Genomic DNA, 11071 nt, shown 5'->3' on the forward strand with positions numbered 1-11071 from the left:
CCTGCGCTGAGACCGACCAGGAAGCAGGACAGATATAAGGCATTGGCACTGACATTTGCGGCCAGGGTTTGGGGAGCAGCTGCAGGGGGATGGAGAGACAGGCAGACGGTCAGCCGGGGGGAGGCCAGTAGACCCGGGGAGGCGAGGAGGAACGGGGAGGCACGCCCCATGCTGGAGCGCTCCAGCTGGGACTGCTCAGGAAAGTAGGACGTTGGACTCGGGCCCTGGGAGGAGGCAATGCACTAGGCCTTGGCAGGAGGGTGTGTGGAACAGGGGCCCCAGAAACCACATGGTATCTGGGTGAGGGGAAAAATCCTGGAAGCTGCCCCGAGTCCAGGTGCCCACTCCTGGCAGACTGGAGGCCTGGCCGAGGAATCAGACCAGAGGATGCCCAGTAGCTGAGGCCACGGGACTCTGCCCTCTCTGGGCCCTGCATCCCCTGGGGGCTCACAGCTGCTGAGACAGTCCCCGGCGGATGGGCATCAGGCTGCACCTGTGACGCCCAAGACACATCCCTGCACTTGCAGACCCCCAAGAGTAGACACCTGGGTAACTCTGTCCCTGGGACCCACCGGGGGTCAGAGTCTGCTCAGAAACCAGAAGGGAGCAGATGACCTGCCAACAGAGGGTCGGGGTGGGAGAGAGGGTGTGGGGTTCTAGTCTACTCGGGGTTTTGCAAAACAGAACAACAGGAACAAGGGCTTCACCAGCAGACATCCATCCCTCACGGTTCCCGGGGCTGGAAGGCTGAAACCAAGGGGCAAGCAGATTGGTTCCTCTGTCCCCGAGGTGTGCAGACGGCCACCTTCTTGCTGTGTCCTCACGTGGCCCAGAGACATCACCTCTCTCCGTCTCTTCCTATAAGGACACTAATCCCGTCATAGAGTCCCGCTCTCATGACCTGATCCTCACCCAAGCGTGATTCCCCCACCTCCTAACACCTCCACTTTGGGGATTAAGGCTTTGACGTATATATTTTAGGGGACACATTCAGTCCATAGCAGCCCCCCCCCCCCACAAAACCACCAAAACAAAAAACCACATTGAATTCTGGAACTCTGAACCTCGGGATCTTGAATGTCAAAGTGCAGAAGAGTAGACGGGCAGTGCCCTCCCCCTGCGGCCCCTTACACAGCTGTGCATGGCTGGGGAGATGCATGGCACGTCCAGAGCCTCATACCTGCTGGTGTCCGAGCAGGGCGTGGGACCGGGTGGCGGCCTCAGCCCCCAGGCTCCTGCTGATCCACTGTGTTGGACAAGAATATGCTACTTTTATAATTGGAAAGAAATACATTATATTTAACCAAAAATAACAGTGTGACAATGTGTCAACTGTGCCCCAGGCTAGGGAGACCCACTCTCAGAACCACAGACCAAGCTCCTCCCGGCGAGGCTGGGTCAGCCCTAGGCTGCCCTCACGTTCTGAGCAGACCCTTACTTCCCGAATCTGGCCCACCACATCTCCCCCAGCTCCCCATGCCCTGTCCCCACTGCCGGAAACAGGTGGCTGATCAGGGCCAGGACAGGCCGGGGAGAGTGGCCCCGGACACAGCAGTTAGGGAGGTCAGTGTGTCTCCCCCCACACCGCACTCTGGTCCCCTCTCTCCTCACCCAGCTCAGTCCTGGGCCTTGACCTTGGACTTGTAGACCACAGGAGACAGCTGACCCGAGGGTCACCTCTAGACCTCGCACCACACGAGGCTCTGCCAGGCTCCACACAGCCTGAGGCTCGTTGGCAGGATTCCAGGAAGTCATCAGGTCATCCAGCCCTTAGGAAGTCGGTGTCACCTGGGGACATTGCTTTGGAGCCACATGGGCGTGGCCTGGCAGCCTGAACGCCCAGAGCTGTGAGACCCTACGTTGGTCAGCTTACCTCTCGGACCTCATCTGTCAAATGGGTCCCTGAGTCTCCACCTCACGGAGGCGGTATGAAGGGCCTCAGAGATGGCCCAGATCACGTGGCCGGGTGCTGCAGAAGCCCCTCCCCCTCTCTGCCCAGCATGAGCGGCAGCTCCCGTCCTAGAATGTCTGAGATGGGAAGGGCACGCACTCACCCATCCCACAGCCGGGTGAGGCAGACTTAGGAAGGCCTGTCCCCTCTCCTGGACTGGCCAGATGGCCGTGGCCATGGTGCCGCCGCTGGCAGAGCCGGGCAGGTGAGGTCTGGGGCTGGGGCAGTGAGGGCACAGAGGTAGGGAACCCCGAGGTGCAGAGCGCAGGCCTACGGGGAGACCCTCTGCACAGGGAGCAGGTGGAGGGCATCGGGCAGCCCCGCCCAGCCCCTTCCCCATCCAGGGCCGCAACCCCCACGTGTGCAGGGGGAAAGAACCCCGGGCCAGCCTCCGGCCCAGGGACTGAGCGAAGCAGGTGGAAGGTCCTCAGGCCCTGAGAGTGCCCCTGGGGTCCTGCCCGCTGGACAGTTTGGGGGAGTCAAGGAAAGGTGAGGTCCCCAGGACAGAGGGCGTCACTTTCTTACTGTCAAATGCCTATAGCCAGAGACACTTCGTGGAGGGTGCCATGCAGCCCCACGGATGGGTCGCCCCTGGGCAGAGGGGGCCTCCCCAGCTCCCCCAGGATGGCCTAAGGCCCGGGTAGTCCGAAAGACCATGGCAAGGAGTCTTTGGTCATAGGCGGGCAAGTTGCAGAAAACTCTAGAAAGCAACGACGTGACGCACTGTCACATGGGAGCAGCCGGGCGCTATTTAGGGTTTCAGCCACGTGGCCCCACGCAAGCTGAGTGCAGGAGTCACTGGGGCTGTGGCCCCCGGGAGGGGGGGGTGACTTGCCCAGAGAGGGGCACAAACAAAGGCCAGCTCGAGCTGCCTCTGAGCCATAGACAGGGAGACCCCAAGGCCACAGAGGGTGGGCGCAGAGTCGTGGACCATGGGCCTCAGTCTCCCCGTAGGCAGCAAGGGGACAAGGTCATAGAGGCATCAACCCTTCCTGTTTTAAAGGTGCCACTAACTCATGTTCAGTGGGAATGAGGAGTGGCCGGCAATGTGTCCTGTGGCCTGGGCTCACCTGCAGCCCCGGGAGAGGGATTGGTGGGGGCAGGGCAGACAGGAGGTCATCTTCGAGTGCGACCTCGCACACACATCAGACCGAATTCATGCTTACACACTGAGGGAAGAGAAAGCCTGTCTCAGAGCCACAGGTGCGGCCTGGGCCCTGACTACACCACCTGAGCCCTGGGTCAAGCTGTACCTGCATCTTGACCACACTTAACCTTATCAGTCACTGAGCCCGTCAACTGCCCTTTTGGATTAAGCTGGTTTGAGTTGTGTTTTGACATCTTGTCACAAGAGGGTCCAGATGAACCCAGTAAGGATCTACTGCATCTGAAAGTCATAATCTGAAGGCCTGCATCCTGAGGATGCCTAGCACAACAAATCTGTCGCTAGCAGGAAACCAGTCACCCCACTGTGACTCAGCCCCGCATATACCCTGCATCCCACTAAACCCGATGCCGATTTTGTCCATGTGACCCCAGACTGCAAGGTGACTTCGGTGGCCTCATTGTATGATGCTTTCGTGGACCACTTCCTCCATTTAACACAAATTCTTTAAAATTACATTTTGCAGCTGTGTTGGTACAAAGATGAATGTGCTCTAGGCCGGATTCATTATCATATATTCATTATTCTCTTTGCTTTTCCTTCTGATTTTATAAAGAACTTAAAGCCAAGCATTTGCAAGGCCCTCTGGGCCTGTGTGTGCCCTTGCCGGCTGGAGACCCGGGCCCAGAGCGGGCCAGCCAGAGCCCGGGTGCTGCCCACCCCACCCACAGCATGCCCAAAATGCTGGGCCAAAGGGTCTCTTGGAAAAGTATTCAGGAAGAGGAAGGAGGTGGCTGGAAACCTACTCGAACCTCCCACAAAGGTGTCAGTACCCAAGGCCCTGGTCTAGTTAGACCCGTGGACTGCCCGGGAAGGGGACCCTGAGGGTGAAGCCCCAAGAGCCGCGACCCCGGAGAGAGTGATCAGAGCATGCCAGCAGGCCTTGGGGACGCAGGGTGCCCCCGCCCCAGCACTTGGCCAGGTACCCAGGGACCTCCTAGATGCCCCCTCCCATCAGCCCCACCTGCCCCTCCCCAGTCCCCCAGAAGTCTTTCTGATACCACCCACTCCCTCAACCCCACATCCAGGGAAAGCACACCGTTTGGCAGCCGCTAGAGCCTCAGGGTAAGGGCCGGCTCCCGATCCTGCGTCCCGTCTCCACCTCTGTCTTGGGATCCGCCCGGCCCAGGCATGCTCAGCTGTCTGCGAGGGAGACCGCCGACCCAATCCTCGCTCAGGTCCGAAGGCCCACAGCCACCTGGGTCAGCATCCACAGCCCACGTGGGCCTGGTTTACTGGCTTGCTTGCAGGCTGCAGTCTGGCCTTGTCCCGCCTCCTTTCTGGAAGGCTCAGGGCCCCTGGCTCGACCCTGGTGAGCTGATGGGACTTGGGCCATGAGGGTCCCGAGGGGACTGTGAGGAGGGATGTTGCCCAGCAAGGGAGGGGGAGGAGGGGCGGCCTAATGAGAACCAGAGAGAGCTGGTAGCCCAGCCCTTCCTGGCCGAAGTCCCTCGAATCCCAGAATGCTGCAGTTCCAGGGCCGCGGCCAAGGGGGCTGCCCTTTGTGTCAGACTAGCCTGGGACCTCTCCAGGCAGAGCCTCCAAGGGTCTGTCTGTCACGAGCATTTGAGCCAACCAAGGGCCCCCAAATTTCTGGAAGACAGTTCTACAGCAAATATGAGCACCTACTGCGCGCTAGGTGTTTGTCACACCACATCTTGTCACTGCTTTAATTTCCAAACTAGCCCTCTTCTTCCCATTTTACAGATGGGGAAACTGAGCCCCAGAGGACCAAGCCCCTAACCAGGGCAGGTGTGTGCTGGGAAGAGGCCCAGCCCCAGTGGGTGGATGGGAAGCTGCAGGTGCCCGGTGCAGGGATGCTGGTGCTGGAAGCTCCCCATGGCAGGCCCGCTGGTACCAGCACACCCCTCACTGCTCCACAGCCAGTGCCCACAGCTGGATCAAGCTGTACCTGCATCTTGCACACAGACCTAACAGGCCAGATTCGTGACAACAATGAGCTGACGGCATTTTTCCTTACTCTCCCGTGGCTCCACACTTGATGGGTTTGAGGAGAAAAGAAAACCATGATTGACTCCTTAGATTATTTCGGGATTTGCAGTCCAGCTTCCGTGACCATAAGAAAAACCAAGATGGGCCTTTTTTTTTTTTCTTTTCAATTTGAAGGACACATGAGGGAGGGCCAAATGAGACTGTTCAACAGTGAACTTATTTTTACTTTTATTCTTCAATAGGTAATACAAGAAGGACAGCTCATTCATAAAGAATTAGGAATCAGAATGGCTTTGGACTTGACAATGGTTATACTGACAATGAGATGGTGAAGTAATTCCTGCACAGTTGGCTTTTGCCCACCTTTTTCTGTAGGAAAATGATTTCCAAACTAGAATTCTACCCGGTGCTATAGACTGCGTGTTTGTGCCCCCACCCCCAATGTGATGGCCTTAGGAGGTGGGGCTTTTGGGAGGTGCTTAGGTCATGAGGGTGGAGCCCCATGAACGGGATTGGTGTCTTACCAAAGAGACCCCAGAGAGCTCTCACCCCCTCTACCTCGTGAGAAACAGGGAGAAGACACCTTCTGTGAGCCAGGAAGCAGGTCCTCACTCGACACCAAATTTGCTGGCACTTTGAGCCTAGATTGCCAGCCTTTAGAACCATGAGAAATAAGTTCCTATTGTCTCTAAGCCTCCCAGTCTATGGTACTGAGAGAGCCAGCCAAACTACCAATCAAGTGGGAGGACAGGAAGGGGCATTTTCAGACAGGTGAGATCGTAACATATTTGCTACCCCTGCCCCCTCATTAGAAAGCCAACAGAGTGCAAGCTCCACCAAACGAGGGAGTCAGTTCAGACCAGGCAAGATACAGAACACCTGGTGTGTCCAAAGGTCTGGAGGTTTGGATAAGAGGCAAAGAGTTTGGTGTTGAATTAGAAATAAGAACATTAATTAAAAAAAAAAACATAAAATAACATAGCAATCGATAACTGTAGGGGAAAAAAGGAAAGGCAGGTAAAATGATCATAGTATATGATCTGGCTCTGCTCTAAGTTACACTTATATGATCATGTGACTCTGACTCCAACTACACTCTCTGTGATGGGACGGATGACAGGTATGTGGGGTGGAGCAAGAATGGGAGAAAGTTAGTGCCTCTCGTCCATAAAGGAAGTCAGTAATATTGACTAAGCCGAGAAAGCTAGAATCAGCAACACAAGAAGGCTATTTAGGAATACAGACATAAATACCAAAAGAAATAGTTAAAAAAGGAGTCAGTGGCCTCTGGGGAAGAACAACTGGAGTGGGTGGCTGGAAGGCAGAGGGCTGCCTTGGGAATGATTTAATTCCTTAGATCACAAGCACATACAACTTTGATTTAAAGTGAGGCTGAAAGAAAGCCTTTCTGTGAGCCATGGAAAAGGGAGAGCTCGGACGGAGGTCCAAGGGGAGCGTGCCCCAGGAAGGGGATGGAGACCCGTCCCAGCCAGAGGGGCAGGGAGGAGGGGGAGGTATGAGATCTCAGGGCCACAGGCCCCTGGTGGAAGGCATGGACTTGAGCACCCAGCAGTTAGTCTGGGGGCCCCCACTGTGTGGGGTCGTGGCCACCTTCCCACCATTGCACGTTGGGAGGGAGGAAGGCACATGGCCTCACGCCCTGAGATGAGCAGGGAAGTCACAGCCGCAGAGCCCGTGTGGATGTGGGGCATCCTCTGGCCCCTTACGCTTGCCTCCCTTTAGATCCTAACTGGAGGCCCTCAAGGGCAGGGACCGTGGACACTGGCCTGGGGACCAGCTAGTGCTCCGTGCTCTGAGCCCACGTGGCCAGCCCTCCTGCCATGCTGGAGCCTTATCCTCCTGCTTCCGCCCCCAGGGGGAGTTTTTTTCCCATTGGAGGGACTAGTGAGGCCAAGGCTCATTTACATTCTGAGAAAAATACAACGTCTGGTCCCTCTGCCCTCAGTGTGGGAGCAAACAACTCCTCGCTTGGGGGGAGAGGAGATATACAGACCCACGCTCACAGGCGCCATCTGTCCTTCGCACTTTGGGCTGGTTCTCTCCAAATTCCTGGCAAATTCCGCAGTTTTGACAACAGCCATGCACGCTTTGCTCTCTCCCTGTGAGCCCCACACCAACACAAAGGGTTCAGTTTGCTAATCCCTAAGTCTGCCCCGAGCCCCGTATGCCCGCGTGCCCCAGGCAGTGACATGGGTGGGGGGCTGGCTCAGGGGGCTCCCTGTGCTCGGTCTTGCACTGGTCCTTACTGCTCAGAGTGTGGGCCCCAGTCGGGCAGCTTTGGTGTCACCCGAGACCTGGGGGTAGGGTGAGTCTCACCGACTCGGGATCTGCACTCAGTAGCTACCTGGGGCGGTTACAGTTCAGGGCACCATGGCTTCCGGACTTAATTCCCACCCCAACCACACAAGGTTAGGGGAGCCAGTGAGAAAGGGGAGGTTAAGTGACTGGCCCCGGGGGTGAGCCCAGGCATGAGTGAACACTCGGGTCTCAAACCCGGGGCCGCGCTGCGAGGGCTCAGGAGGCCTGCCAGCTCCAGTCTGGACACAGCCTCTAAGGACAAGCAAGGAACACGCTAAGTGTCTGGGCCGCAGTTTCCTCACCCGGCAAGTGGAGAGATCTAATTTTGCACACTGTGATGAGCCCCCACTCTGTTGCGGGCAGACCGAGCTAGAGCCTATCGGGGGTCAGAGCCAGCCCTGGGGGCCGTGGGGAAGACAGGTGGGGGGCAGGCAAGGGCGGAAGGCGGTGCCCGGCACCAGAGCCCGGCACCACCCCTGCTTGCTGTGTGACCTCAGGCAAGCCACCTGCCCTCTCTGGGCTTGGAGGGTTTCCTCTTCCATGAATGAGAGAATAGCTGGGATGAAGGACGCTACTATCTGCTGGGTGTCTGCAACAGAGCCTGTTACAGGGGGAGCTCTCTAGATTTGTTCGCTGAACAGACAGCAGAGAAGACAGAGCACGAGGCCAGGTTCAGCTGGAGGGAGAAGGAGCAAGGGGTGGGGAAGGGGGCCCCAGGGATGCTTCCCGGAGGACTCCCCAGGCCGAGGCCACCAGGGAGAGGAGGAGCAGGGCTGAGGGCCCAGCAGGGAGAAGGACCAGGGGGCCCTCAGGATGGGGGGCCCAGCACGCGGCTGGTGCCAGCAGGGTGGGTGTGGGGCGACACGCGGGGAGGCAGGGCCTGCCGGACCCCACCCTGCCCCGCCTGCTGGACGAGATGCCAGGCCTCACAGTCTGCAATGATGCCAGAACCTTGAGGGGATGTTTCCAACCAGCTTACGCCGTCTTCCAGAAAGGGCCGCGGGAAGGCCTGGGTTCTGGCCACTGAGGGCTGCATCCCCGGGCTCAGCTCACGGGCAGGATCCTGGGCATCTGCGGACACAGAATGTTCCTCCCAGCCTGCCGTCCGTTTACAGAGCGCCCCTTCCTTACAGACCGCCTCCTTCTCAGGGGCACCCTTTCCTCTGGGATCAGCCCCTCTCGGGCCCACCCTTACAGCGGTGAGTACCCACACACAGACGTCCACGTGGACGTGTCCCCAGCTTCGGTGACAAAGGGCTGGGGCGGCTGCCCATGAAGCCCCGGGCAGAGAGGATGTGCGGGAGCAAGTGCAGCTGAAGGCACCGGAGCTGCTGGCCCCGAATGACTCCTGGGGACTTCAGGAAGCAGGGACCCAGGACGGGGGGGGGGGCACGCAGCCACACCGCACCCCTGCGGGGAGGGCTTCCTCCGTGCCGGCCAGGCTGCACCCCCCCGACGGCTGCCGGGTGGGAAGCCGGACCCAGGGACCTCTCACTTACATGTGGCAGAGCGGGGCTCTGGGTCAGGCCCAGCGAGGTCATGCCCACTGTCTCCCCGCCACCTTCACAGTCAAATCTGCCGCTGGGTTCTCCACCCTGGCAACTATGCCCCACCCTTCCACTGGACCTCGGCTGTCACTCCTTCCTCCTGGCATGTAACCCGTCAGCAAGTCCTAAAGGTGCCACCTCCACAACATCTAGAACGTTCTCACCACCTCTGCTGCTCCGAGGCACCAGCAGCTGCTGGGTCTCTGGGGGGGCATCCGGCCGTCTCCCTACATCTTCCCTCGCTGCCCTTGGCCCGACCCTGCTCACCTCTACTGTCCCCGCAGTGCTCCTGCTGCCTGGCACTCTGTATGTACTCACTGTTTCCCATTGCTGTGCGTTGTTTGAATCTACCTCTCTCCACTGGGTTATCAGCGCCGCAGGAGCAGGGCCCTCTGCTTTGCTCCCTGGGCACCCACACCCCAGAGCCATCAGAGAGAGGGCAGACGCAGGGCAGGGGGGCCAGCCCGAGGGGTGCTCTGATGGAGGGAAGCCTGGAGCAGGGTGCTGACCTAGGGGCTCAGGAGGGCTCCCTGGAGGAGGTGTGGCTGGGTTGAGTCGGCCTGGCGGTGCACATTCGGAAACTGTATGCTGCAGTGACTTGCAACCACATGGGCTCTGTAAGGACGTCTCACCTCCCTGCTAACCGGGATGAAGCTTTACAGAAGTGTTTGCCGAGGGCAGGGGTCCTGGCGACGCACTGTTGTGCCCCAGGAACAAGACCATTAAGACCTTCACGCAACAGGTAGTAGCTGGATCCTTGTCATATGCATGCAAGGCTCTGGAGACCCAGAGGGGAACCACAGAGCCGTGGCCCAGTCCACATCCACGAGAGCATGTCCGTGGGACAGAAGTACATGGGCCACACAGATGGCTGAGAAGCAGGGAGTGAGGGTTGGTGGGGAACAGCCCCCATAAGGTGAGCTGCAGGGAGGACAATGAGGGAACAGTGTTGGGAGGTCGAGGGAACAGCCTGTGCAAAGGCTCTGAGCAGGAGGCCCCACCTGCCCCTCTGTTCTCTGAGGGGCCCGACGGGATTGTGGGTAGTAGACAGGGTGGACGGTGCTTGGCCCCTCACACAACGACTTCAGCCAGAAGGGCCAGAGCGCTTTTCAGCTGACATTGGCCGACACAGCTGTTCATGTTGTTCACATATCTGACAGCAGCCTGGCAAGCATGCCACTGAAATCCCACTTCGTTTTTTTGGTTTTTGATTTGTGTTTTTCTTTTTAAGGAAAATCAGCTGTGAGGCCAAGAGAGAATGGGTTCTGATACCACAAGCCCAGCTTCTAAACTTGGGGCCAGGTCCCAAAACAGCCCCTTCTGGCCGGGCTGGCTACAGCAATCCCACGCACAGGCTGAACCGAGCTGACCCATCTGGGGGTCACAACCAGGATGGCAACCCTGCCATTTGGGCCTCAGACTCAGGCCAGCACGGCATCTACCCTCCTCCATCTTCCTGTGACAAGAGCACGCCCCGTGGGTGGAGCACCCCTGTGGGTGGAGCACCCCCGCGGGTGGAGCACTCCCAGCAGGCGGAGCACGCCCCACAGGTGGAGCACCTGGACCAGCTCGCTCAGTGTCCCCACACACTCTTGAACCCCGCTCAAGGGGCTGGCCTGAGCCTGAGGCCTGCGTGGCACAGCCCACAGCTGTCCCACCTGAGTGTGTGCCGGGCATGGGGCCATCCTCTGTGCTCCCAGACCCCCGGACAGTACCATGCTCCTGCTGTGAGCCTGAGCAAGAGTGGCAGCCGTGACAGCATCCACTGAATATCTAACACAAGCCGGGCCCGCCATCCCCTCAAATCCCGAAGGAGTCCCACCATGTAGGTGATGCTGTCCCATTTCACAGATCAGGGAACTGAGGTGTCGCAAGTTTGCATCATGGCCTGAGCCCCAGAGTGAGGGCCAGGAGCTCCGGACACAAGCACGTGAGTTCTCTTCCCTCCCGGATACCTATGTCCGGCTTAGAAAAGGGCCAGAGGCAGTGGGATGCGAGGAAGGGCGCCGGACTAGAGGCCTGAGGATGAGATTCCAGGCCGGGCTCTGAGTCAGGGCAGCCCGAGGAGGCCTGTGATGAGCAGGCCAGCCCTCTGCCACCCCCGGGCCGCCAGGGCAGGGTCTAGGATCCCCACAT

Source organism: Eumetopias jubatus, unplaced genomic scaffold (assembly GCF_037043125.1).
Source record: "Eumetopias jubatus isolate StellerSeaLion01/CBP00866 unplaced genomic scaffold, mEumJub1_p1.0 scaffold_2, whole genome shotgun sequence".
Classification (NCBI taxonomy): Eukaryota; Metazoa; Chordata; class Mammalia; order Carnivora; family Otariidae; genus Eumetopias; species Eumetopias jubatus.